We start from the raw sequence: 27,093 nt of genomic DNA, 5'->3' as shown, positions 1-27,093 counted from the left end.
GAAGTTTTAGTCCATTTTTGTCTTTCTTTTTTGTTAGTTTGTTTGTTTGTTTTGTTTTGTTTTACTCTAAGTCCCTAGGCTATCTAGTCTCAGGTTCTTGGTCACCCGAGCAACATTGGGTATGGGTTCCATCTCCTGGAGTGTGCCTCAAGTCAAATCACTAATTGGTTGGTTACTCCCACAAGGTGTATACCACCGCTGCTCTATTGTATATTGCAGGCAGGACACCAATGTAGACCAAAGGTTTGTGGTTGGATTGGTGTTCATGCTTCTTTTTTTTTTTTGGTAGTATGCAAAATGCCTTCCTGTACCAAAGATGCTAGAATGTAGGGATGAAGGCTCTATGTAGACATCAACTCCACCTCTCTGTATTCAATGAGTTGTGTAGGTCTTGTTTGAGTTGTCAGTTTGTGGAGAGCAACCTATGGTATTGGCAACAGGCAGGGTTGCTAGGAAGTTCCCTCGGGACTCCTTACGCCAACAACTCAATTATATGCAACCAATCGTGGTACTGGAAGCTTCATTTAGTGACAAAAAACCTATGTCCATATGGGGTGTGCCCCCTTCCCCCCCCCCATTAATTGGTAATTTCATTTAGATCCCTTCGTATATGTATATATTTTAGAAAGCTTTGAGTAGTAATTTTTTAACGCTGGGCCTCATGGATTTTATATTGTTATGCAGTTCTGTATGTTGCTTTCCAATCTCAACAGCTTTAGATTTAGAACAGAAAAGGGACACTGATGGAGAAAGTGTTGAAATTAAGTAGAGTTTATAGTTTAGCTAATGCTAGTGCTGTGGTGTTGGTTTCTTAATTTGGAGAGATGTGCCATGAGGTAGGCGAGGTAAAGGCTATATGGGACTTCTCTCTACCATAAATCTAAAATTATTCATCCGAAAAGCTTATGTTATGGTTTGTAGGGTAGTGGTATATGTGGCTGTGTGTGTGCTCACCTACGTATGCACATTTGGAGGCCAGGCATTGACAACATATGTCTGTCTTTACTGATCTCTAAATTGTTACTTGTTTTTCAAGACAGGGTTTCTCTGTGTAGCCTTGGCTGTCCTGGAACTCACTAGTAGACCATGCTAGCCTCCAGCCTGAGTGCTGTGATTAAAGGTCTGTGCCATTGTCACCCAATGACCTTTTTAAGCAAGGTCTCTCACTCAGCCTTAAGCTCAATGCTTCAGCTAGATTGGCTGACCCTTGGGACCCACCTGAGTCCCAGCACTGGAGCTACAGGAGCATGCCCCCACATTTGGGTGTCCGCAAGGCTGTTGGACATCCAAACCCAAGTCTTCATGCTTGGACAGAAAGCACATGACATACCAAGTCATCCCTTCATCCCCATCCATCTTATTGTGTCTTGATCTTTTGATTTTTTTTCCCACCTTATTTTTCGAGACAAGCTCTCTCATTGGGCTAGCACACATGTGAGGGTCAGAGGACAGAACTGTTTCTGCCTTTTCACCATGGGCTTTGGGGATCAAAGTCGGGTCATCAGGCTCTCACGGCAAGTGCTTTATAGCCTGGACCATTCACTGGCTCCATCTGAGATTTTCTAGTTCTAATTTGTACTCTCCTCACTACTTATATTGTACTGTATTTTGATCTTCTGTTGAGTGGACCTTTCTGGCACATGTGTTTGTGTTGTCTGTAGGTGTGTGATAATACTGTTTACTCATGTTCTTTACAAAGTCTTTCAGTATGATACTTTTCTCTTGGTTATATTGAGTGTAGACGAGCTAGAAAACACTGCTGGTGTGTGTGTGTGTGTGTGTGTGTGTGTGTGTGTGTGTGTGTGTGTGTGTGTTCAAGTAGCCTTTGTAATCTCACCGGGCTCCTTCTTCAGTTGTTTCAATGTCATGTCAAAAATGGCAGATAACATTCTAAAATTAAGGGAATATTTTTTTACAATTGTTTTCTTCTGCTGGCTCTTTTCTCCTTCCCCATGTTGACATGAGCTTCCTCTTTCTTTAGTTTTTCCTGCCCTTATCTTACTAAAGCTCAAGTTCTCTCCTAGAGTGATACTTGAAGGCTAAGCCCTGTCTCAGATGGCACACTATTGGTCTCTCCATCTTGGGAGTTCATGTATGAAGAGGCTGGAACACCACCTCCCCTCAGGTCTCATTGCAGCCTGGTTCTCTTCAGTCACGGACAAGACACATCCTTCAGCCTCCACTGCCGCTCTGTGTTTTCTGTCCTGCCTCTCAAGGTTTCTCTCATCTGTCTGCTGCCCTGTTATTTCTTCCTGTTCCATGCAGACACCCACTATATGACTGCAGTTGTTGGTGCTCCCTACTCTGTTACCTAGTTTTGTTGTAAATGTCCAGAGGTGGTAAGTTTTATCACCCAGCTGCTCTGACTTTTCTACAGTCATTCAGAAATGTTCTTAGATGACGCAGCCCTACTCCAGCTGCCTTCGCAGAACTTGTGCGCACGTGTGTGTGTGTGTGTGTGTGTGTGTGTGTGTGTGTGTATGTGTGTGACCTTTTAAGTCACAACAGAAAGTAAAACATTACACACTCTTAAATAACTTTTATATTTCCTTTGGAATTTAGCCAAAGTGGTGAAAAACTTGGAAGAAATGAGTGAGTTTGGTGTTGGCATAAGATTACTGTATGATTCAAATGCTGATTTCTGTATCCCCCACATCTGGTTGCAAGCCTTGTACTGAGAATCTCCTGTTTCAATGTTGTGTAAACTCTGCTACCCAATTGTCCCCTTGTATGCCAATAAATCAGCTTACAGACAATTGCTGAGCAGGGGAGAGAATGGGGCTGGACTTCCTGCCAGGTAGGGGAGAAGGAGTTAGAAGAGGAAGCAGGGGACTCAGCCACAGGCAGAGGTGCAGGAGAGATGAAGATTCAGCTGGAGCAAAGAAAGAACTAAAAAGCAAGTAACTTGGGGTTTTTGGCAAAGATGGAGTCAGGGCACAATAGAGGGCTAAGAGCAGACTTAAACTGCTCAAGATTGTGGTGTAAAGCTTTATAAACAAATATAAAAGAGTCTCAGTTGTTTGTGTGATAGCTGGGTTAAGGGAGAAACAAACACAGTTATATAAAAATTGCTTTAACAGTTTGGAAGCTGACAAGACGGCTCTGCAACATAAAGTTTGATGGTCTGAGTTCCATGCCCAGGTAAGGCCCATGGTGAAAGGAAAGAACCCCCACAGGTGGTCCTTTGACTTCCATATGGGTTTATGACACACATAAACAAACAAACAAATAAATAAATAAATAAATGTGATTTCAAAGCGCTTTTTGAAAAACAGTCATTTGAGTGTGGTTGAACTGGGAGAAGGGTTCAGCAGCTAAGAACATCCACTGTCCCTGCAAAAGACCTTCGTTTAGCCAGCACTCATGTTGGGGGGCTCACAACTGCCTGCAACTCCAGCTCCAGGGGACCTGATACCTTTGGCCTTCATGGGCACTTGTGCTCATGTGCACACAAAAATTAAATATTTTAAAAATTAACCAGTTGAAACAAGGGACTAAATTTTTGCTAAGTCACATTTTCACTAAATTACTTACTGTACACGTCCATGTTAGGCTCACAACCTTCACAGTGGCCATCTTAACACCATCAGGACATCCACTGAATAAATGTGCCAAAAATTCAGTCAGCTCCTCATTGTTGAACATGTGCTGCCACCTCGGTTGATGACGACACCATAAATATCTCTGTGTACTTGGTTATTTGTTTTCGTTGAATTGTTTCCCTATGAGAGAATCTCAAGAGTGGGATGACTGGGTCAAGGGTAGGAACATCTCCCTGACTCCACAGTTTATAATCTGAAAATGTGTTTTGAGGATTGGTTTTCTTGTTTTATGGGAAAGGCGGAGGCTCAGTTGTCAATGGTGAGGATGTCACGAGGGAAGCCTTATTCCCCAGAGTCACTGCTAATGGGTGCTGCCTCCCAGCTGTCATTCCTGCCTATTCATTTCACTCAGCTCTCCTCTTTAGGAAGCATTTGTGGGGTGCCTTCTGCAGCAGTCACTGGGGGGCTCCTCTCTGCCTCACTGCAGTGACCCCACAAAACCGTGCATTGTTCTGACCAATGACTGATTCAACGTGCATGACGCCAAGAGGACCAGGTCAGAGATGTACTGCTCTGTTCTTTCTGAGGAGGATGAGGGTGCTGTGGCCTGCAGGGCAGCTCCTCCATTTCCTCCAGTGTGTCTGAGATTGCCTAGGGAAACCTGGAATCTTCTGCCAGAGAGATCTGGCGTTAGCCATCCATCTCTCTCCATAGGTCTAGCCTTGAGGAGAAAGTGGGGAGTCTAAGCAATCCCAACTGTCCTGGCATCTTAAGAGCCCATAAGAGCATCTTACGACTGTTGTCCCAATAAACTGCTGATCTAGAAATAACCCCACAGTGACTTGCCACAGCCTTCTCATTACCTGGATGCAGCCCACACCTGACCTTCAGCGTCGGTTTCTCCTTCTGCCTATTCTCCCAGGATCCCTAAAACCTAATCCTGGTCTAACCCCAGATCCTGTGGGTTTGGGTTCTGTCTGTAGCTCCGAGGCTCTGCTTATCCCAGTAGGCATCTCCGCACTTGAGAGTAAGAGCCTGCTCTACCACCTGTTGAGTTTCTGTGTTCCATCACCCGAGGCTGAAAATCAAGATGCTGAGCTTGTCTGTACTGTGTGCTCCGCGGCCACACCCGCCACCTGAGGAAGCCTGCAATCCCAAGCTGGCTCAACCTTCACAGTGTCTTTATAGCCCCTGGTGAGACCAAGTGATTCCCAAGACTGCCCATGTTGCCAGTGGACACGAGTCTAAGCTTGCTGAGTTAGTAGTCACACTGTTTCCAAGATGAGCAACCCAGGGCCAGAGGGTAAATATGTCTTTGAAGAAATGAAAGAACAAGCCTGTGCTCACACTTATTCACGAAGCCTGCAGCTCCTGATTCCTAGGGGGAAGCGAGCAGCTGGACTAATAGAGAAGAAATGTAGGAAATGATTCTAAAGCAGAAATCCAACAAGTCCTAAGATCTGCAGAGCAGAGACAGAGGGCTGGCCTGGGACTCGGGAACAAGACAAGTCTCACTTGTGGGACATATGTTTAAAGTCAGGAAAATAAAACCAGGGGGCTGATTTTAGGTGGGGCCCTAGGTCATTGGGCTGGGTTTAGGTAAACACTGTTGTATTACCAAACTATTCCAGAGACCTGGAGTAGGGACTGGCCAATCAGTGCAGGTCAGGGGCGGGATTTGAGGGCGGGGTGGGGTGGGGTGGGAAATCACACTTATAGCCCAAAGGAAGAGAATAGGTGTGAATGTGAGAAGGGACTTAAAGGCAGCGCTAGGCTGGGCCTTACTTGTACCCAGTGCTCAGGAGCCTGCGCGTCACTCAGGGCCTCCCTGTAGCACAAGGACCACATAACCATTGCTCAAAATACACATCGCCATGGCCCACAGATGCCTACTGCTTCTTGCAGTGTTTCTATAAGACCCGGGACACATATCTTCTGGGCTGGTTTCCCAGGGACAATAATGTTCCTTTAGTAATGTGTTTGTTCTGCACTAAATTAATCCAACACAAAAAAATTCCCTGTAATAAATAAAATTAGCACGCCATATATTAGATTAGTGGACTTTGCTGAAAATGATGAGTGAAGGGTGTCTCTGTGTAGTCTTGGCTGTCCTAGACTTGCTTTGTAGACCAGGCTGGCCTCTAACTCACAGAGATCCATCTGCCTCTGCCTCCCGAGTGCTGGCATTAAAGGCGTGCGCCACCATGCCCAGCATAGAATTCTTTTTTTTTTTTAATTAATTTATCCAGATTACAACTAAATTGTTATCCCATCACTTGTATCCTCCCATTCCTCCCTCCCTCCCGCTTTCACCCTATTCCCCTCCCCTAGGTCTAAAACTGAGGGGACTTCCTCCCCCATCATATGGTCATAGGCTATCAAGTCTCATCTTGTAGCCTGCTTATTCTTTCTGTGAGTGCCATCAGGCCTCCCCACCAAGGGGAGGTGATCAAATATGAGGCACCAGAGTTCATGTCAGAGTCAATCCCTGCTCTCCACATAACTGTGGAGAATGTCCTGTCTATTGGCTAGATCAGTGTAAGGGTTCGATGTTTACTACTTGTATTGTCCTTGGATAGTGCAATAGTTTGAGCAGATCCCCCTAGGCCCTGAGCCACCCATCATGATGTCCTTCTTATAGGTTTCTAGGATCCTCTGGGTCCTTCTATTTCCCCATCTCCTATATCTCTCTTACCAAGAGTCCCAGTAGGATGTCCTCACATCTATCCCAGTCTCCAGGTAGGTGAAGACTCCAGCATAGACTTCTTAACAGTGCCAGTTGTTAAGGTTCTTCAAGCCTTTTCCACTTCAGCACATAGGATTACACAGGAAATGTCATGTGGTGAATGTGAAATGTCCCCACAGGCACTGTGACCATTTGATCTCCTGCTGTGGCTCTTTGTGGAGGTTATAGAACCTTGTGGACATAGGCCTGGCTGGCAGAGGTAGGGCCATAGAGGCAGAGCTGGAAGGTTAGAGCCTAGACAGCTTGAACTCTCATCATAATCCACTCCTGTCACCATGCCTTCCCCACCGTGGCAGACTTTGTCCCGTCAGACTGTGACCCAAAATAAATCCTCCCTCCTTTAAGTAGTTTCAGTCATGGGTTTGCCACAATGGTAAAAGTAACACAGAAAGCAGACACAATTGTTCTGATGTAGAATCCATGCCAGATCGAGCGCAGTGATTGTCTTATTCAAAACTGATTAATGACGACATTTAGAACATCGTACCTCATTCAAGAGTGTGCCCTGGCCGTGACAGCTCGGCTGACTCCCATAACCAAACTAGGAAGGCTTGATCTGTCCTGTGTCTTCAAAGGCATTTTATAGTCTGCTATTGAAGAGGCCTGGAGTGAAATACTGCTTTGATTTAATGAGCCAAGAGCCATGCCTGTGAGAAGCAGAGAAGTTCAAGGTTTTCAGACCTATGTAAACTCTCAAAAGTATTCTCAGGCCACAAACTTTAGGCTGAAATGTACCTTCAACCCAATTGCAGACCTCACTCAGTGAGCATTTCACGTGGCCAGACTATGTGGCCATGTGAGCAATGAAACTTCAAGACACATGGGTTGTTTCAGTTACTAGCTAGTAGGACAAAACAGCATGAATTTGTTATTTTGCAGAGTTATATGGGTCAGTAATTACAAAGGGCAGGACAAGGACAGCTGGCTTTTTGCTGCAAGGTGTCCAGAGCCTCAACAATGGCTGGGGATTACTGAATGGCTGGCTTCTGGAATTATCTGAGTGTCCTTTTACTCATCTGTCTAGTATTTGTGCCTTCTCTCTCCCTGCCCCCAACCCCCCACCCCCGCCTGACTTTCTCACAATGTAGTTGCTAGTTTCTATTGTAAAAAGCCACTAAGATCATCCCTAGTGATCCTTACCTGCTGGAACTTACAGCCTGTGTGACCCTATCCCCTTGAGTAACTTGCAGCAAACCAACAGAACGTGGAAACATTGTGAAGATTGTTTTCCCATCACTAAGTGACAAAGGCTTGTGATGGATTAAGTCTCTCTGTCTTTAACGAAGCGAAGGCCACGAGGGCCGTGCTGAAGAGGCTCAGACACCACTGGGAACTGAGGCCTTGAGATTAACAAACCTTAAAGAATTGAATCTTCCCCTCAAACCACAAAAGTGACCTTTGAAACGGACTATTCTCCATCTGTACTTTCAGATGAGATCGCCTCCCCCCGCCCCCCAGGCCCTTTCCAAAAAACCTCAGTCACGGTCTTGTAAGCAGCAGGTCCTGAATCAGAGGACCCAGCTGAACTGTGGCTGAATTCCTAACTCAGACAAGTTGCGAAATGAGTAATAAATGTATATTATCTTAGCTGATGTTTTGGAATCTTTCTTTTTATGGAGCAACAGATCTCTAGTACAGGCTCCAGGAACGAGTATCCCATAGAAACCAGGCAGAAGGTCTGGGGAGGCGGTGGGTTGGTACGGTGTTTGCTGTGTAAGCATGAGCAACCAGTTGGATTCCCAGTACCCATGTTGGTTTGGTTGTTTTGGTTTTGTTGTTGTTGTTGTTTTTTGTTTGTTTGTTTGTTTTAAGGCAGGCATGGTGCTACATTTTAACCTCAACACTAGCGAGACAACAACTGGATGGCCCTGTGGCTCACTTGCCCACGAACCTGGGGAGCCCCAGATCCCAGTAAGAAACTCTTTAAAACAAAAGTGGACAGTGCCTGGGGAACTCCTGAGGTTGGCCCCTGGCCTCCATTGGCACATACATGTATGTGCACGCACACACATATAAACATGTATGCACACTAGATGAATTAATTAGTATAATTTTAAAAGTAGGCAGAAGCTGTATTGTCGCATCACCATTAATGGCCAAGACTCAGAAATCACATATAGAGCTGGGCATCTAAGATAATAGTAGATATTTGCCAAGCATGCACAAAGTCCAGAGTTCAGTCCCCAACATGCACACACACACATACACACACACACACTCTACAATATACTTCCCTCAAAATTACAAACCTACTGATTCATGAAGATGATGGTAGACTCCATCTTTTTTTAAAAAAAAGATTTATTTATTTATTATGTATACAGTGTTCTGCCTGCACGTACACCTGCATGCCAGATCTCATTATAGGTGGTTGTAAGCCACCATGTGGGTGCTGGGAATTGAACTGAGGACCTTTGGGAGAGCAGCCGGTGCTCTTAATCTCTGAGCCATCTCTCCAGCCCCTAGACCCCATCTTTTAAATGGATTATACAATGTCCAAGTATCATCCCAAGACATGAGGCCGGAGAGTCACAGTGACGATCTTTGGAAAATATGCTCTGTCACTCAGTCCTGTGTGGCCTGTCCTCCAGCACTGCCTGATCTGCTCAATGTACACATTTCAGGACAGTTGTGTATTCTTTTGCTGTTTTGAAACGAAAGCTTTGTTTATGTTTCTTCTGATTTGTCTCCCTTACATTAAAAAAAAAGAAGTGTTCCAATATTTCTCAGCATGTCACAATCTAAATGGGAGTTTCCCCTCAGAGCCATAATTTCCAAGAATGTGACCATGTAAAGCACAAGACTCTCCACTTAAGAAAGACTCCGGTGGGATTACAGCACTGCTCTGGCTACATGCGCTGAGATATTTCCAGCATTGCCCCACATCTCATGCCAGAGGAGAAGAAACACATCAGCGGGAGGAGAATGGGGGGAGGGGCTGGTGGGAATCGAACCAGGCTGACCCTAGCAGGGCCTCTAGCACCCCATAAGCTCCTAGAACGTCTGAGGCAGCGAGCACTTCAAGGGTGCTTCGGTTCCCTTCGCACTGCTAATGTTTCGGGAGGCCCAGTGGAACAGCCACAGAGTCCATCTGGGTATCCTGATGCAGCCTCACTGGGTCAGGCGTCGTCGTCGCCACCTTGTAAACTCACACTCCTCCTCGCTGCACATCAATGCAGCCTGAGTCCCCTGATGATCGGTTTCAAGATGTGCAGGGTTTGGCCAAGCTCCTTTGGGGAGTTCTAGACAATTCTGCTCTTTCCACCTCTGCCAGCTCGCTCAGAGTCTTAGGTCCAAACACCTGCTTATCTCAGAATTGCCTGAACTTGATCCCCCGGCCCAGCATGAGGTCGTACAGACTGTGCCCCTCCCTTTGTGATAACCCAGGCTGGGCTGAGACTCAACAATTCATTAGTAAACAGTTGGAGAGGAGAGAATTACAACACAGAGAAACTCACAAGCTAATCCCTCTGTTCAGATTCCCTGGGTCCTAGAGTAAACCCCACATTCCTTTCTGCTGTGGCCAGACATGAAGCAAGGGCCAGCCACCTCCCAAAAATGGGAATCTTTTTGATTCCCCCAAATTCTGGGGTTCCCGGGAAGGAGGCAGCAATTTCTCCACACTCTGGCCTAAGGCCCAGATCCCCACATCTTTTTCCTGTCTTAGGACTGATCTTGCTCCAGGTGGCCCAAGAACAGAGGCGTCCATTTCACGGAAGTGTCCAACTTCTAACAGATACTAAAGCAGGCATCCAGGCACAGACCACTACATTTGTGATTACTAACAATCCCCGATGGGTCAGCTAGGGTTTTTTTTTTCCTTATTCTCTTTCTACCATGAGTGGATGCTCAGGGTTACACTGTTTTCCAGCATTGGGCATTTCCTAGGTCCTATAACTAAAGAATGACTTACCCGTTAGGAAATTTCTATGAGTGAGCAGTAACAGATGGTTTAAATACACACGTGAAAAATAAACCCTCCTCCAGAAAGGAACCTGTCCTGGTTACTTTTTAATGCTAACTGGACGCAACCGAGACTCTCCTGGGAAGAGGGAGCCTCAGTTGAAGAATTGCCAATTACAGATTGACCCATGACCAGGTCTCTGAGGAATTGTCTTAGCTAATGACTGATGTGGGAGAGCCCAGTCCATTGTGGGTGGCACCAATCCCTGCACAGCTGGACCAGGGATGTTCAAGAAGGCTAGATGGGCTAGTAAATAGCATTCCTCCATAGCTTCTGCTCCAGACTTCTGTCTTGAGTCTCTGCCTCAATAATGGATTGTGACCTGTAAGTGCAAGCTGAAATAAACCTGTCTCTCCCCTGAGTTGCTTTTGGTCAGAGTGTTTTATCACAGCAACAAAATAAAACTAGGACAGAGCCATTTGGAAAAGTCAACTCTGTAATTCATGACAACAACTAACCTAATTTTGCCAAGTAAAAAGTTCAGGTTCAAGGGAGGATGGGAATGAGACGACGTAATGATTTTAAAAATAAGAAAATAAGGTGATAAGATAATAAGATGCCAGGCAACAGATATTATATTATATGAGGTTTATTAAGTGAGCATGGGGAGAGAAGGAAAGGGGGAGGGGCACCCCAGAGAAAGACAGGAACAGAGAGAAAGCAGGTAAGGGGATAAGAGAGAGAGAGTCAAGAGGAGGGTCTGTTCTTTCATATAGCCCTGGGCAGGGCCACGCCCACATGGCAGGTAGGCGATGACATCACAGATAGGCAAACTGAAGCAGAATCCTACAAATGAGGGGCTAACAATTGGGATGTAATCTGAATGAATTATCATAAAATTTTTTTTTTAATTTCAAAGTCTTGGAGCCAAATTATCAGAACTTCCTCATTCCAAACTAAGATTCTGTTTGCTTATTTGCTTTTTGTTTGTTTTTGTTTTTCTTATGGCTGAGCTGCAGCACGGCCAGTATAGTGTTTTTCCTAGCACGCACAAAGCCCTGAGTTCAACCTAAATCAGGAAAAACATTGGGTATGGGTTAGTTCACACCTGTAATCCCAGCACTTGGGAAGTAGAAACCGGAAGGTTAGGAGTTCATGGCTTGCAGCTAGCTTTGTCTTTAACAAATCAAAACAAATAGCTGGGCCTGGTGATGCAGGCCTTCACTGCCAGGACTCAGGAGGTAGAGGCAGGTGGCTCTCTGAAGTCAAGGGCAGCCTTGTCTACAAAGCAACCACAGCTACATTGTGAGACCCTATCTCAAAAAAAAAGAAAAAATAAATAAAAGGATTTTTAAAATCTAATTTTAAAATTAGATTTTTTTTTTTTGGTTTGGATGGTGCATACGTGCATAAAATATTCTTCATCCTGAAAGTGTGAAATGTAATTTGAAGCTTCACAACTTCCACTTAGTGGCAATCATAACTGTATATAATTTCATTAAGTTGTTTAGACTTTGGGTAGGAGTAATTTTGATATGTAATTCTTTTATTTATTCATGATCATTAATACTAAAATTTATTCTTAAAATTTTCAATTATAATTTGCATAAGGCCTATAAGAAATACTCTTAGACACTTCTTCTTGTAGGAGACAAAACTGTATGCAAAGTATAAATGAAAGGGTTATCTGGTTTCACATTCTCCATTAAGGTGATCAAAAAGTCATGGGTTTTTTTTGTTTGTTTGTTTGTTTTTGTTTTTGTTTTTTTGGTTTTTGTTTTGTTTTTTTTTTGTTTGTTTTTTTTTTTTGTTTTGGTTTTTCGAGACAGGATCTCTCTGTGTAGCCTTGGCTGTCCTGGACTCACTTTGTAGACCAGGCTGGCCTCGAACTCACAGTGATCCACCTGCCTCTGCCTCCCGAGTGCTGGGACTAAATTCAATTTATATTATTTTTAATGGCTAGGGGGTAGAGTATGTACCTGTACATGCAGGTCCCTGGGGAGTCCAGAAGAGGGCAGTAAACCCCTTGGAGCTAGAATTACAGGAAGTTACTCCTACGAATGCTAGGAACTGAACACAGGTTCTCTGCAAGATCAACACAGTACATGCTCCTAACCACCGAACCATCTCTCCAGACCCAGATTCAGTCTTGCCCACACACGCCTTGTTCCATCTGGACAGAGAAAAGTGGTCTGAGGACGTCATAATTCGAATTACACCCACAGAAGGTAGGAAAGCCGAAACCTAGGAGCCTAGCCGGATGTGCTGAGTCTTGCGGTTAACGCCAGGCCCAGGCCTTACTTGATCGGAAAGGAAATGCTGCAGATCACAAAAACACTCAGTGTACAGACTGGCCAAGCATGCACTCGGTTGCTCCCGTTCAGCTGGAGGTTTAACCGGACAAACAATAGAGCGGCTTTCAAAGTGAACTTCCGTTTCCAGGATGAGAAGGAAACACGGAGCATAAGCTCTTAGGAGACACCTGTGGTGAGCAGGGGCCTGTGCCAAGGACTCTGAAGACTTAGGGAAGAGAGGACGCGGGAGTCATCTCACTGATTTGGCCATCTCATAAGCTTCTGCCAGAGGGTGCTCTGTGCCTGGTTTTGTGCTGAGAGGCAGGCAGGTGACACGGAAAGTCAGAGGCTCCTGCCTGTCTGAGCCTCACGGTGTAGCAAGAGAGAGAAACGAGTAAGCATAACATTTGCATTTCTCTGATTCAAACAAACTGAACGTCCTAATTAAAACATTTCTGGTAACTCTGAGACTACGTATGCCTGTGGACAGTGGGAGTCTGAATGGCTGTCATTTCCTCGGTCTACCAATCATATTATGTGTGGAAGATCCAGGACACCTAGTGTGATCCCTCCAGACCTCTGGCGTAGCTGACCATCCTCCAAATCATTTTACCCTGGAAAGGCTCTGTCTTTGAGGCTTAGCACGTGACCACAGCCATTGTCAACAGGCAGTGACACAAAGCACCTGCCGTCTTTAGCAAAGGCCAGCTGAGCAAATGCTTAACTCACGAGCCTGTTATAGTTTCTGCAAAAACAAATTACATCATCACTCACCCAGCAGTCTCCCAAGCAGGCTAAAGAGTGCTGTCTTGTGTGTGTGTGTGTGTGTGTGTGTGTGTGTGTGTGTGTGTGTGTGTGTGTATGTGTGTGTGACAGCTGTGCTCTGGCCTCGTGTAATGTGACAGCAGTAGTGGAGTGGGACAAATGCCTCCACAGCTCACTGCTTTGCCAGGCTATCCAACAGAGTCCTCAGAAAATGGCTCCCTGTATATATTTGGTTTTTCCAAACAGGGTTTCCCTGTGTAGCCCTGGATGTCCTGGAACTTGCTCTGTTGACCAGGCTGGCTATGAACTAACAGATATGTATGAGGTGGCGCATACCTTTAGTCCCAGCACTCGGGAGGCAGAGGCAGGCGGATCTCTGTGAGTGTGAGGCCAGCCTGGTCTACAAAGTGAGTCCAGGACAGCCAAGGCTACACAGAGAAACCCTTTCTTGAAAAAATGAGAGAGAGAGAGAGAGAGAGAGAGAGAGAGGAAGAAAAAGAAAAAGAAGAAGAAGAAGAAGAAAAAGAAAAAGAAGAAGAAAAAGAAGAAGAAGAGAAGAGAAGATGAATATGAATCTTCCAAAAGAAAGGTACAACTCAAGGAAGAGACACAGAACAACAGTAATGCAGACAACACACAAAGCAGACCCCCTGCATGGATGCAGCTTAACAAACCAGCTGAAGAGGGACAGATAGTTCCTAAGACTGCAGACTGGAAAGCCTTGATACTGAAATGGACCATTGCGGAAGGACAGATGATCAGGCCTGCAGTTATGGAGGACCATCACGTCAGTGGCTGGGTAGATCTTCATAAGGACATTTGGACTGTTTAGACTGTGAGATTGATAATTGTTTCTATTGTAAAAGCTAAACTGTGTACAATTTTTAGCTTAAACAGGAAGGGGAGAGTTGTAGAGGAATTTTGATTTAGAACATGGCTGCTCTGGCAAGAGATCACATCCAGAGACCTTCTAGGTCTGTGTGATCTGGCTGGAATACAAACACACCTTTAATCCAGGAGGTCTGAGATCAAGGCCAGTATAGAGAAAGTTTCAGGTAAAGAAAAGCTTAGGCCCAGACATGGTGGTGCACGCCTTTAATCCCAAACAATGAAGGTAAAGTTAGTTTGTAGAAGGAAGCACCCATGTTTGAAAGTGATATCTGCTTGAGTGGCAGAAAAAAGTGATGAATCAGAGAAAGATTTGACAGAATAGACTATGCCCAACTCTCACGAGAAGAGAGAGTAAAGGGAAGCTACTTAAAGGGCAATGCAGAGAGAGAGAGAGAGAAAGAGAGAGAGAGAAAGCAGTTTTACCAGGACAGTAATAGACAGGTTGCAGAGAGAGAACTCAGGCGAAGACCGAACAAGCCAGAGAATGAGAAGAAGCCAAGAGGTTAGAGCAGATTGCTGGAGTCAGTTTGAGACAAGCAGAGCAATTCAAAGGCCAAGAGAGAAGCCAGAGTGAATAAGTCAGCTGGGAGAGGAGTCAGAGCCAGAACAGCTGAGTGGAACGAGCCAGCCCAGAGCTCAGAAAGAAGAAAGGGTGAGCTCATTAAGCAGTAAGTCTCAGAGGCTGAAAACTTTCTAGGCCTAGGTTAGATTGTGCAGAGGCTAGAAGCTTCCAGGGGTAGGCCTAAGTTAGCCGACAGAAGCAGTAAGCCTCTAAGACAACAATTACCTCAGGAAAATAAAAGTTTCTTTTACACAGATAACCACCTGCATCTGCCTCCTGAGTGCTGGTATTAAAGGTATGTACCACCACCACCTAGCAAGAATATAATTTTTAACTCTTATACACCACTTAAAAGTATATGAGGTAATATATATATCCTTATTTAGCCATTTGACAAAGTACACGTATTCAACACACAATGCTGTACATGATAAAGATAGTGTGCCCTCCATGCCCACATGTTTTGTATCTTCAAAGTCAACTGAATACAGATGGAAAATACTGAGGGAACAAAAAAAAAAGCACAGTGGCTCCCATCTGTGGTTCATGTCTGTAATCCCAGCATTTTGGAGGCTGAGGTGTATGTAGGGGTGGGAGTTGGAGGCCAGGGTTACACAGTGAGCTCAAGAGAGGAGAGACTAGGCTTAGAGAGCCCACCTTGCCCAGAAAGAGAAAGGAAGGAAGAGGAAGAGGGAGGGAGAAATGGAGGAACCGGGGGAGGGGGGAAAGGAGGAGGAAAAGGGGACAGATAGAGGAAGGAAGGAAAAACTTTAACTTCATGTATATTGAATGTGTACAGATATTCTTTTCTTGTTTTTATTCCCTAAGAAAAAAAGTCTATCAACTACCTTTGTAGTTTTTACACTTAAAGTTGATTTCAAATTTAAAGGCTGTAAAAGATATGTTTTACACAAATGCTAAACTATTTTATGTAAAAGACTGGAATATGTTTGAAGATGCCATAACGAAACCCCTTACTTTTTTTTTTTTTTTTTTTTTTTTTTGCTAGCCTTAAAATTTAATAAATAAACAGAACAGGGGCAGGCCAGGCAGGCCTTTAATCCCAGCACACAGGAGGCACAGGCTGGCAAATCTCTGGTCTGCAAAGTGAGTTCTGGACATCCAAGGCTACACAAGGAAACCCTGTCTCAAAAAACAAAACAAAACAAACAAACAAACAAACAAACAGGACAGGGGCACCCAAAGATTTAGATCTGTTTTGGAGAATCTTGAACTAGACTCCTGTGGATACCAAGAGGAAAGTGCATATTCGAAAATTACTTTCCATAAATAAATAAATAAATTGTTTCTCCCCTGTCTCCGTTGTCTTCTTTCTCCCTTCTCTCCTTCTTCAATCTTCCTAACTTTCCTGGGGCGGAATCTCCTACCCGCACACGCCCTCATCCTCACCTCTCTCTCTCTGCTCCTCCATGGACATGCCTTCCTCTTTAAAACCATATTTTATCAGGGCTAGAGAGACTGCTCAGCAGTTCAGAGCCCTTGAAAAGGATCCAAGTTGATTTCCTAGAAGACATTTTGAACAGCTTACACACTTCACAAACACGCACACATAATTTAAGCACACATAACTGTTTTTATATTACATGTTGCTTCTTTTGTGTACATGGCAGGTCAGAGGATAACCCGAGAGCGGGGGTTCTCTCCTCCAAACATGGGCCACAGGGATTGGGGTCAGGTACTCAGGCTTAGAGACAATTGCCTTTACCCTCGGAGCCATCTTGCTGGTCCAGTACACAGCCTCCTCCATATCTTTCTGTGTCTCTTGCCAAACCTCACAAGCAAAAATCTAATACATAGGCGAAAACAAGAATATCCAATTATCCCTCTTAGATATGAGAAATTGGGCTCAGGGTCAGAGAACCCCACAAATACACACACACACACACACCAAAATCCAGTACAGTAAAAGCCACTGACTCATCTCAGTTAGGCTTTCAGGGGAGTCAGCTCACACCTGGAGTCTGAGGGGGGCCAGCACACCCCACACCTGGAGAACCAGAGAAGGAGTCAGGGGAAGCAGGTGTCTTATCACCTGACAAATAGCCCTTGGAAGCCAGGTATTCTGACTCACACTCTTAACACAGCTGAGGCAGGAGGATGGCTGAGTGTTCGAGGCTAAGCTGGAGCTGCACCGTGACTTCCAGGCCACTGTAGGCACACATAGTGAGACCCAGCCCCCCAAAAGCAAAGAACAAGAAGAAGCAAACAGTCTTTGGGAACAAGAAAATCTAGCTTAAAAGCCAAGTCAACCATTTACATGAATCAAATAGCTAATTTTCTCTTAGTCTTGGTTTCCTCATCTATATAGATAAATTAACGTCTCTACCTGCGGGTAAACATAGACCCTACCCTTCAGCAAAGACGCATCTCCTTGAAACAGACATAGACCACTATAGAAACTCACAGCTGATCAAAATACAGAGCTGTAGAGCTGAGGCCCAACTGATCTACAACTCGACTCCTGCACCTAAGGCTCAGGAATCATGGCGGAAGATGGGCGGAAAGACGGTGAGAGCAGGAGGAACAAGGCGTCCCCTAGAAACGTCAGAAGAGCTACACCCATGAGGTCTCAGCAACATGGCGGCCTAAGCAAGGCCTGAACAAGGACAACACGCGCAGACATGCTGACATAGAAGGGGGAGCTCTTATCCAGACAAAGACCTACGGGCAACTAAGGAATGCTGAGAGCAAGGCAAATAGTCTTACTCAGGGAGGAGCCTCCAAATTGGTTATCCAGTGCCAAGTGGTCAGTCCTGAAATCATACACACACTTGTAATGTTATATAGACCAAGCAGGTTGTACGTGTAAATGTAGGAACATATATACAAATATGTAACAACAATTAAAGAAATAGAGGCCAAGAATTTAAGAAAGAGCAAGGCAGTGGGTACAAGGGAAGGGTTGGAGAGAGACAAAGGAAGGAGGAAAAAGAAAATTAATTTCAAAACAATTTTTAAATTAAAGTTTCCAGGAAGAAGAAGCTATGATCAAAGTGCATCATATGTAAGTATGAAAATGTCACGATGAAACCAATTATTTTGTACAATTAGTACATATAAATTAAAATATAAAGTTCAACTTACAGGCCACAAATATAATGCACGCATGCACACACAACCCATGAAGTCCTCACATCCCTGTGCCAAGCTCCACAGTATGTGGTGGTAGCACAGAACAAGTAATGTATTAGTATTTGCTAATTAATTTACAGTTGTTGTCGTTATTTTTAGGTGGGGAGACTACACAGAGGGTGGGAAAATCCCTTGGAGGATAAAGTGCTTGCTGTGCAAGCCTAATAAACTGAGTTTGAGCCTCAGAATCCGACATACAGATGGAGTCAATTACACACACACACATACACACACACACACACACACACACACACACACACACACACACACACAAAACCACCCCAAATGAAATAAAATAAATTTTAAGAAAAGAAACAAACTAAACCAAGCTTGATAAGAAAAAACAACCCAACAATTTTTCAGCCAACTGCCCATCTGGGATTGACAGTGTATACAGGTGGGCACAGGGATAGGAGATGCACAGCTGGGGATGGGCATACGGTGGGCACAAGGACTAGGGTATATGAAACCTCAAGTTGTTTTGATTTGCATTTCCCTGATTACTAGGCATCATACATATTTTTTGAGATATTTCTTAGCCATTTTTTCCCTACTTTTGAGAACTCTCTGTTCAGGTCCCAGGCCCATTTTTTTTTTTTGGATGAATACTTTGGTTTTGTGTGTTCTTTTTCACTCTTGTTTTTGTTTGTTTGTTTGTTTGTTTGTTTTTGTTTTTAGTTTTTCATATATTCTTGGTATTAATCCCATCAGATGTCTAGCTAGCCACACCTTCATTCTATGGGATTCTTCTTCACTCCCTCGTTTCTTTAGCTGTACAGAGGACACTGAGTTTTCCGATGTCCCACTCATGAAACTAATTGTTGGCCTTAATTCTTGAGCAGATCGAGTTCTTTTGAGAAAGTCCTTTTATATCCTTGTTGGTACCATAGTTTGTGCAGCACCCCCAGCCACTGGGTCCAGATCTGCCAGCCTTGATGGTCTTCTTGTGGGGCTCCTGGACCCTCTGGGTCCTTCTATCCCCTATTCTCCCATACCTCTCTCACCTGGAGTCCCAATAGCGAGTCCCAGCATCTGTCCCAATCCCCCGCTGAGTGGAGACTCTCAGAGGACATCCATGTTGGGCTAATATCCAATTATAAGTGATTATATATCACATGTGTCTTTCTGGGTCTGGGTTAACTCACTCAGGATGATCATTTCTAGTTCCGTCCATTTGCCTGCAAATTTCAAGTTCTTGATCCCAGAAGACAATGTGAGGAGAAATGGTGGGAAGGCACACAGTTTGGTCTCTAAACAGTAGTAAAGAAGGAAAGATCATGTGGCCCATAAAATACCTGTCAGACCTCCAACCTTAGGTCTCTCCCATCCCACAGGGATGGAGCTGGTCCTTTTCCTTAGTATTCAGGCAAAAGCAACAATGTCCCGTTATCCCTTAACTAGGACTCTCATGAGCCTTGGGTTTAAATTCATTACTTAACAGATAATTGGCAAATTCCCAGATGTAATGACTATAGAAGAGAAATTAACACAGTAAACGGTGCTGTATGTTTCCAGTAGATTCTGTTCTCAGAGCCATCCATCTTGTGCGAAATTGGGTTCAAGATCAGTGTACCCCACAGAGACAGACACATGGATCATGGGAGTAAAACCCAGCCCAAGTCAAGTAGCTGGCATGTCCCAGGTAGGCCTCAAGGGGCCATGCAGAACCCTAGGGTCTGAGACAAAAATGTATGCTGCAGCCCTGAAGAGAAAGAAGGAGGGGCAGAGGGAGAGGGAGACAGAGAGGGAGAGAGCCACCAGCATCACACTTCAGGAACAGCCCCTTGGGGGCTGGATATGATGGTTCATTGACGAAGGACATCTGTAGTCTCAGCTGAGGAGTTGAGAGTTTGAGGCTAGCCTGTGGCTATATCGTGAGTCTGATGTCACACAGTGAGACCCAGCTTCAGAAAGAAAAAAATGGACACGTGGACAGCCCCCAACAATGGGAAAGAATACATTAAAGTTCTAAGTTGGCTCTTTGCGTGACTCTGTTACTTTACTTTCTCTGAGTCTTAGTCTCCTCATACATAAAATATAGATAAAAATTAAAGTTTTCATGGGCCAGGTGTGGTGCACGCCCTTAATCTCAGCACTCAGGAGGCAGAGGCAGGCAGATCTTTGAGTTTGAAGCCAGTGAAAATAGTGAGATTCTGTCTTTAAAAAAAAAAAAAAAAGCTCCCAGGAGAATAATCTGAGTAAAGGACATGTTATACATATATGACACTCTCATATAGAAGCCCATTATTCTGTACAATTAATGTTTACCAATTAAAATGTAAAATTAGCCCACCTTATACGACCGTAAAAAAAAAAGCTGGATCTGGTGTCACGTGCCTGTAATCCCAGCACTCAGGGAGCCAGAGGCCGATCGCTGCAAGTTCAAGGTCAACCTCATCTACAAAGCTACAGAACAGCCAGGGCTACACAGAGAAACCCTGTCTCAAAAAAAACAAAATAATAATAAGATTGTAAAAATAATGCATACAAATATATATATACAACTCACAAAATCCTCAAGCCCAGAGCAGTGCCAAATTCCACAATATACAATGTGCAGCACATATTAGTGATATAAACAGATAGTGCATGTTTATTCATTTATATTTATTATAATCATAGACCAGAACATTGATGCAAAAGCCAGTGAAATGGTTTGGAGGATAAACTGCTTGCTGTGTGAGTCTGGGAACCTGAGCGGGGCCAGCAATTGAGCTGATTGGACTGGGGTTCTGTTCCTGAACATTAATGAGCCCTAACTCAACACAGGGAGAATCCGCCAGGCTCAGTCATTCCGACCCTTGATGATGCTTTTCTACAGAGATGTCTACAGCTGATATGTGGCTCAGTAAGATGTATGAGGCTCTAGGGAGCATCCTCAGCACCACAGGAACCGGATATGGGGGTGTACTCCTGCTTATTAGAACTCGGAAGGTGGAGGCAGGAGGACCAGACGTGCAATGCCATCCTCAGCCAGCCTAGGGTCCATGAGCTCTGGTGTCTCAAACATAACTGAGTGGCAAGCCAGTGAGCAGCCTCAGCAGAGAAAGGCACTTAGTAGCACAAATGTGATAACTGAGATCAACCCCCAGGTCCCAAAGTGCAAGGACAGAAATGAGTCTGAAGGGCTGTTCTCTAACTTCTGCTTGCTGCCGGCATTCAGACACAGACACAACAGCTAAATACACAGTGAACCGGGCATGGAAGCCAGATAAACGCTTTCCTCCTGAACGCGCTTTGGCCGTGGTGTTTCATCAGAGCAATAGTAACCCTAACTAGGACATCCTGTTTCAGAAACTTAAGAAGGAGAACTCTTTTCTCCTGTTGATTCTCTCATCTAAGGAGTCCCAAGTGGCCTTCGTTAAAATGTCACCGTGCCATTTCTGAATTCCTGCCCTGTCAATAAGACGCTTAGGCCAGCAACAAGAAGAAAAATACTGAAAGCAATAGTTTGTTGTTGTTGTTGTTTTTAAGTTATCTCTATCTTTGATTCTTGGACCCATAAAAACTGGTGATGAGAAATACAGCCACACATATGAGTCTAATTTAGAACATACTTTACATCCTAAAGGACACTGTTCCTGCTTTGCAAGGTGCTTCATCCAACCCTCCCTGTAACTAGATCTCTGAAAGGTCACCCCACAACCGTACCAGACAAGTGCTCCCAGGAGGAGGGGAGCATGACGAGCTCAGTGAACTCCAGGGGTGTGAGGCCTTTACCACACTTTATTCGATGTGAGCTCCCTGGCTCTGTCAGTAACGCCTGTAAATCCCTGGCCGGTGGTTTGGGAGGGATCGTTCTGAACTGAAGTCAAAGTGTCTAGTCCCGTGGGAACGAAGTCCGCCCCACCATGATAGAAGGCCATTAGTAAGCAGCCTCTCGCCAGCTGGCTGGTCGTGTGCCTCTGCGTGGATGTTCACGCCTTGGCCTCCTGTTGAACAGCAGTGGTTGGAAATCCATGGAGCTCAGCCTCTGAGCCCCTTATGCGTCCTTCTGTCTGCTGGACTAAGACCAGGCTGGCCAGAGGGAGAGGTAAGGGCCTCTGACCTCCATGTTTATTGGGCCCCATGGCTGATGATCATCTACGTCTTCACATTCTTTTCCAACACAGAGACTTGGCCCACAGACTGCTTTCTCAGATCTCCTAGTCATCTCCATTGTCCAATCACGAGCCATGGCTGTCCAGTCAAGCCATTAGCTACCGCCCCTGATCCAATGTAGATCCATACTGCGAGTGAGAAGACTTCCTTCACCCCTCTCAGTCAGAGGCCCGTCGTGAATATGATACGGAACTAACTGCCTTGGGACAAGCCCTGGAGTCTCCCCCTCCTCACCTAACCTGTCACACAAAACCAGGAAGAGAGCACACCTGCAAACGAAGGGAAGAGGCACGGGTGCCCTTTCCTTATCCCTTCAGGGGCCTGATTCATTACGGACTTTTCATTTCATGATGGGATGCTGTTGAAAATGGCCAACTGTATGCCTTAAAGGGCCAGACCGCACCCGATTCATAATGAGGAACTTGGATCCCGTGATAACTGGGTGACTTGTGGTCAAGCATCTACAGTCATTCTTCTAAACGCATCTGTCATAGACGCTATTGTTACTATAGGACACACACACACATGAAAAGATAAGCCCTCAACGATGTCCATACACTGTAAGGTAAACACGTAGGATTTCTGGGAAATTATTTGCTTATTTGGAGGGAGGGTGGTTGGCTGGTGGGTTGGGCTGGGTTGAGTTTTGATTTTTTTTTTTTTTTTGAGACAAGGTCTTATGTGATTACCTTAAACTTACTATATAGCTGAGGCTGGCTTTGAAATCCTGACCCTTCTGCCTCCATCTCCCAGGCTCTGAGCTTACAACCCCGTGCCCGCCATGCCCAGATTGAGAGTGAGGATTTGAATCCAGCATCCGCTATAGTCTATCAGCATTTTACCATAGTCCGATATCATAATTGCTTATGTAAAGACACACCGGATCTCTCCAGAAACTCTATAAGAATTAGTTATCAAAAAGGTGCTAAACTAATAGGTATTGCCTTTATAGAGCCTGTCTTTACCAAGCTTTCTCTGTTTCTCTCTAGAGCAGGATGCGGATGAACAGATTTAATTACAATACAGTCTGATGAAAGGCAAGAAGAGAAAAAAAAAAGTCAAGTCCTATAAGAATATATGGATGGCGCTCGTCATAGTGGCTTATGCCTTTAATCCCAAAGGCAGAGGCAGGCTGATATCTGTGAGTTCAAATCCAGCCTAGCTTCCGCTACAAAGTGAGTTCTGAGACAGCCAGGGCTGATACACAGAGAAATCCTGTCTCCTAAAACAGACAGCGACACCAAACAATACGTAGATAGCATAGGAGTTAAAGGCCTTCTTTGTAGGTGTGGTTGAGAACACCTTTAATCCCAGCCCTCAGGAGACAGACACAGGCAGATCTCTGAGTTCAAGGCAAGCCTGACCTACATAAGGAGATCCTTTCGAAAAATAAAAAGGGAAGGATTTCTAAGGGGAAATTATGTATGAATTGAGACAGGAAGGTTCAGTAGGAGGCAGGCAGATAAAGTGGGATGGGGCAAAAAGGTGGAGGCGAGAGAAAACGAATGAGGTTAGAGAAAAGAACAAGTGCCAAGGCCCTGATGTGGCAGTCGGCACGAAAGTATGGACCTTAGAAGGTGAAAAGAGAAAAGGCCAGAGATGAGGTTAGGTGACTAAGCCGTGTTTGCCCTGAAGACAGTAAGCAGTTACTGGAGTTTCAAGGGTGAAGTCAGTGTCGCAGTGTCACGTTTTAGGATGCTTCTTTGGCTAAGAGTTGTAGCAAAGAACCTGGAGGGAAGTGGATGGCTCGATACGTCATAGGCATGGTGGCTCACACCTGTAATGCCAGACGCTTGGGAGGCGGAGAGAGGAGACCACTGTAAGTTCGAAGCCAGCCTGGCCCACACAGTGAGTTCCAGGACAGCTGGAGCTCTGTAATATAATGAGACCTTTCTTCAATTAGTCAATTAATTTATTATTTTTTATATCATAGACAAATAACTGGTATATAATTTTAAAACATTTGAGGTAGAAGATTAAGTTCTACCCATCAGTTAATGTTATTGTGTTATTTCAGAGTGTAAAATACAACCTAGGAGACCACTTCCCAGGTGTTCTTGAGGTTTACAGAGATAGAAAACTGAGGTCAACCATGTCCCAGTTTTTCCAAGCCAGGTGACAACGACACTTCTCTGGCCTTACTTGAACAGCCCCTGGAAGGAGTTTTGGAATAGAAAAATGAATATATTGTATTTTCCACAGTTTCTTAGAGTGTTCCTAGGGAGAGAGACCAAGCTAGCCGGAGATAGAAATAGTCTTCAACTGTCTAAGTAAGGAGGCTGGGGGGGGCGGGGGGCGGGGTACTGCTGACACATAGCTGCATCCAGCTGAGAAAGGCAGGAAAACACTCACAGCCGCAAACACTGGCTCCAACAGCAGGTCCGGGGTGTGGGTCACACCTTAGAGTTGGCAGAGGAGTTTTACTGGCTTCAACAGCAGGTCCAGGGTGTGGGTAGCACGTTAGAATTGGCAGAGGAGTTTTACGACTTACAAAGGCTGAGTTAGGTCCCTTCATCAGAAATTCCAGAGTGAGCTAAGCAGCAGGGACTCACTTAAAAACTTCATTATTACTCTAGTGGGAAGCTGCGCGCGCACACGCACAGGCGTGCAGAGTCCAGAGTCTGTGTGTATATCTATATGAAGGTATGCATGAGTGCACGTGTGCATGCATTTGGAGGTGATAGGTCAACATCAGGTGTCTCATCCAAGCATTTTCCACCTTATTAATTGTTTGTTTGTTTGTTTGTTTGTTTATTGCGCAGGGCCTCACACTGAGCCCAGAGCTCTCTGATTCAGCTAGACTGGCTGGTCTAGCTCCAGGAATCCTCCTGACTGTTTCTCCAGTGCTAGGATTATAGGTAAACACTGTACATCTAGCTGTGTACATGAGTGGTGAGGATCCAAACTCGAGTCCTAATGGTTTGGTAGCCAGTGCTTTGCCAATGGAGCCATCTCTCCAGCCAAATGCTTTTTTTTTTTTTTTTTGGTAAAAAAAAAAAAGCAAGTGAACTAGAACAGCACAGTTGCTGACAGGCATCACTGGGGAGTCAGGATACCTCCACCTACCCATGCCCCCCCATTCCCCACCCGCACCCCACACCGTGCACTTCTTCCTCACCACTCTAAGCTTTCAGCTTTCCTGCTCCTGGTCACAAGACAGCTGCTGCTGTGAGCACTGTGCTGAAGCTCCGTGCTGGAAGAAGGCAGCAACAGCAGCGTCTGGCGCTCCTGGATCTTTACCCTTCCACACAGAAATGGGAGTCCGCATGGAAGGATGCTACCAACTTCCCAAACTGCTACACACAGCCATCACCACTGGACCGGAGTCCAGTATGCACGGCAGCCCATGTAGAAGGCAAGGTTGTAAGCCGTCCTGACTGAGCCCATCTACAGTGTCAGCCAAGAACAAGGAGATTATGTCTTAAGAAAAATGTAAAAATTAATGCTACAATTGTAAGACATATACTATCCGGAGCGCTTTCATCACAACCTGACTCCGCACCACTTTGTTTCTCACTTATACAACTCTACCCACGCTCCAACTCCCTGCTGCTTTTTTTTTTTTTTGAGGTTGTATTAATTGGTTAATACAGATGCCTCTTCAAATCCCAAATTTTCATTTGAGTCGGAAAGCAGCAGTCATTAGCCGAAGCCTGGAGAATGGAATTACCACAAAATCCTCCCCACACAGTCCTGGCCCCTTTCTGTCTCATGGTCTCCAAAATAAATTTTCATTTCTCTGCTGACCTGAAGTTCACATTCAGTCATTTACTGCCAAGGGTTTGAGTTACTGCAAATGTGGCCCCTGAGTCTACCCCAGTTGAATCCATTATCAGCCCACCCCCACCCCTCACCCCCACCCCTCACCCCCACCCCTCACCCCCACCCCTCACCCCCACCCCTCACCCCCGCCCCGTCATGAGCTCTGGCTTGGGAGTTACATCTGCCCAATCTCCATGCAGACTTTCCAGCTTCCTCCTGAACAAGAATACCTTGATATCCCATGGGCAAATCCAACCCAGGATGTCACTGCGACCTCATGCTGCTCCCATCCAGCCTCCCGTATTCACCTCTGTATTCGTTGCTTTCCTATTCCTGTGAAGAAAGCACCACGACCAAGGCAGCTTATGCAAGAAAGTTTATCTTGGCTTGTAGTTCCTTTTTGTTTTGTTTTTCGAGACAGGGTCTCTCTGTGTAGCCTTGGCTGTCCTGGACTCGCTTTGTAGACCAGGCTGGCCTCGAACTCAGTGATCCACTTGTCTCTGCCTCCCGAGTGCTGGGATTAAAGGCGTGCGCCACCACCGCCCAGCTTGGCTTGTAGTTCCAGAGGGCTAAGTGTCCATCGCAGTAAGGAGACGTGGCAGCAAGTGGCAGGCGGGGTGGCAGGCGCAGGACACTGAGAGCTCATGTCCTGAACCACAAGCAGGGACCAGAGAGAGCACTGGGAATGGCAGGAGGCTTTGAAACCTCAAAGTTGGCCCACAATGACACACCTCCTCCTGCAAAGCCACACCTTCTAAGCATATCCAAATGGTGCCACCAACTATAGACTAAATATTCAAACATCTGAGCCTCTAGGGGACATTCTTATTTAAATGTCTATACACTTGAGGAGCCAAGTAAACAGTACGACTTAGTGAGTCTTTTTGTGGTGGTTGTTTTGTTTTTTGAGACAGGGTCTCACTAATGTAGACTAATGTAGACCTTGGTTGTCTGTGTAGACCAGTGCCTGGCCTCAAACTCGTAATCTAGGTTCACAGCTTCCCTTAATTTTAAATATATCTAATCACCACATAGATGCTCTTTAATCTGTCCCTCTCTCATTCTCCAACTCCAGGCCCTACCCATCTTCTATCTGGATACTTAACAAAAATGAATTCAAATCCTGAAGGCAGCCAAGCCTGCTCTTCCAGGAAAAGGAGACAAAAGCCAGGAGACTTGGGCACAAAGAGCAAGGAGGAGGGGGTGGGGACAGTGCTCACTTGGTAGAATGCTCGCTTCAGTGGCACACAGCCCCCCAGCACCACAGAAGCAGTGCATAAGGGCACAAGCCTGGAGGTGGAGGGAGGAGGTTCAGAAGTTAAAGGGCATCCTTAGCTACTTAGCAAGTTCAAGGCCAGCCTGGGCTACATAAG

General features: G+C 45.3%; 1 long non-coding RNA gene across 2 annotated transcripts; it reads left to right on the top strand.

Annotated features, from left to right (window-relative positions):
* Window positions 1–22,152: 22,152 nt before the first annotated feature.
* LOC311581682 lies at window positions 22,153–24,937 on the top strand. 2 transcript variants are annotated; one of them, XR_014773843.1, is made up of 3 exons: window positions 22,153–22,523; window positions 22,948–23,099; window positions 24,721–24,937. It is a non-coding gene; the product is annotated as an uncharacterized lncRNA (long non-coding RNA). The 2 variants fall into 2 exon arrangements; XR_014773844.1 differs by having other exon boundaries at window positions 22,948–23,133.
* The last annotated feature ends 2,156 nt before the right edge of the window (window positions 24,938–27,093 follow it).

The sequence above is a fragment of the Acomys minous genome, assembly GCF_964271855.1.
Source record: "Acomys minous genome assembly, chromosome: 2".
In the NCBI taxonomy this organism is placed as follows: Eukaryota; Metazoa; Chordata; class Mammalia; order Rodentia; family Muridae; genus Acomys; species Acomys minous.
The sequence above is the reverse complement of the archived record's forward strand: the minus strand, read 5'-3'. Positions and strand labels throughout refer to the sequence as shown.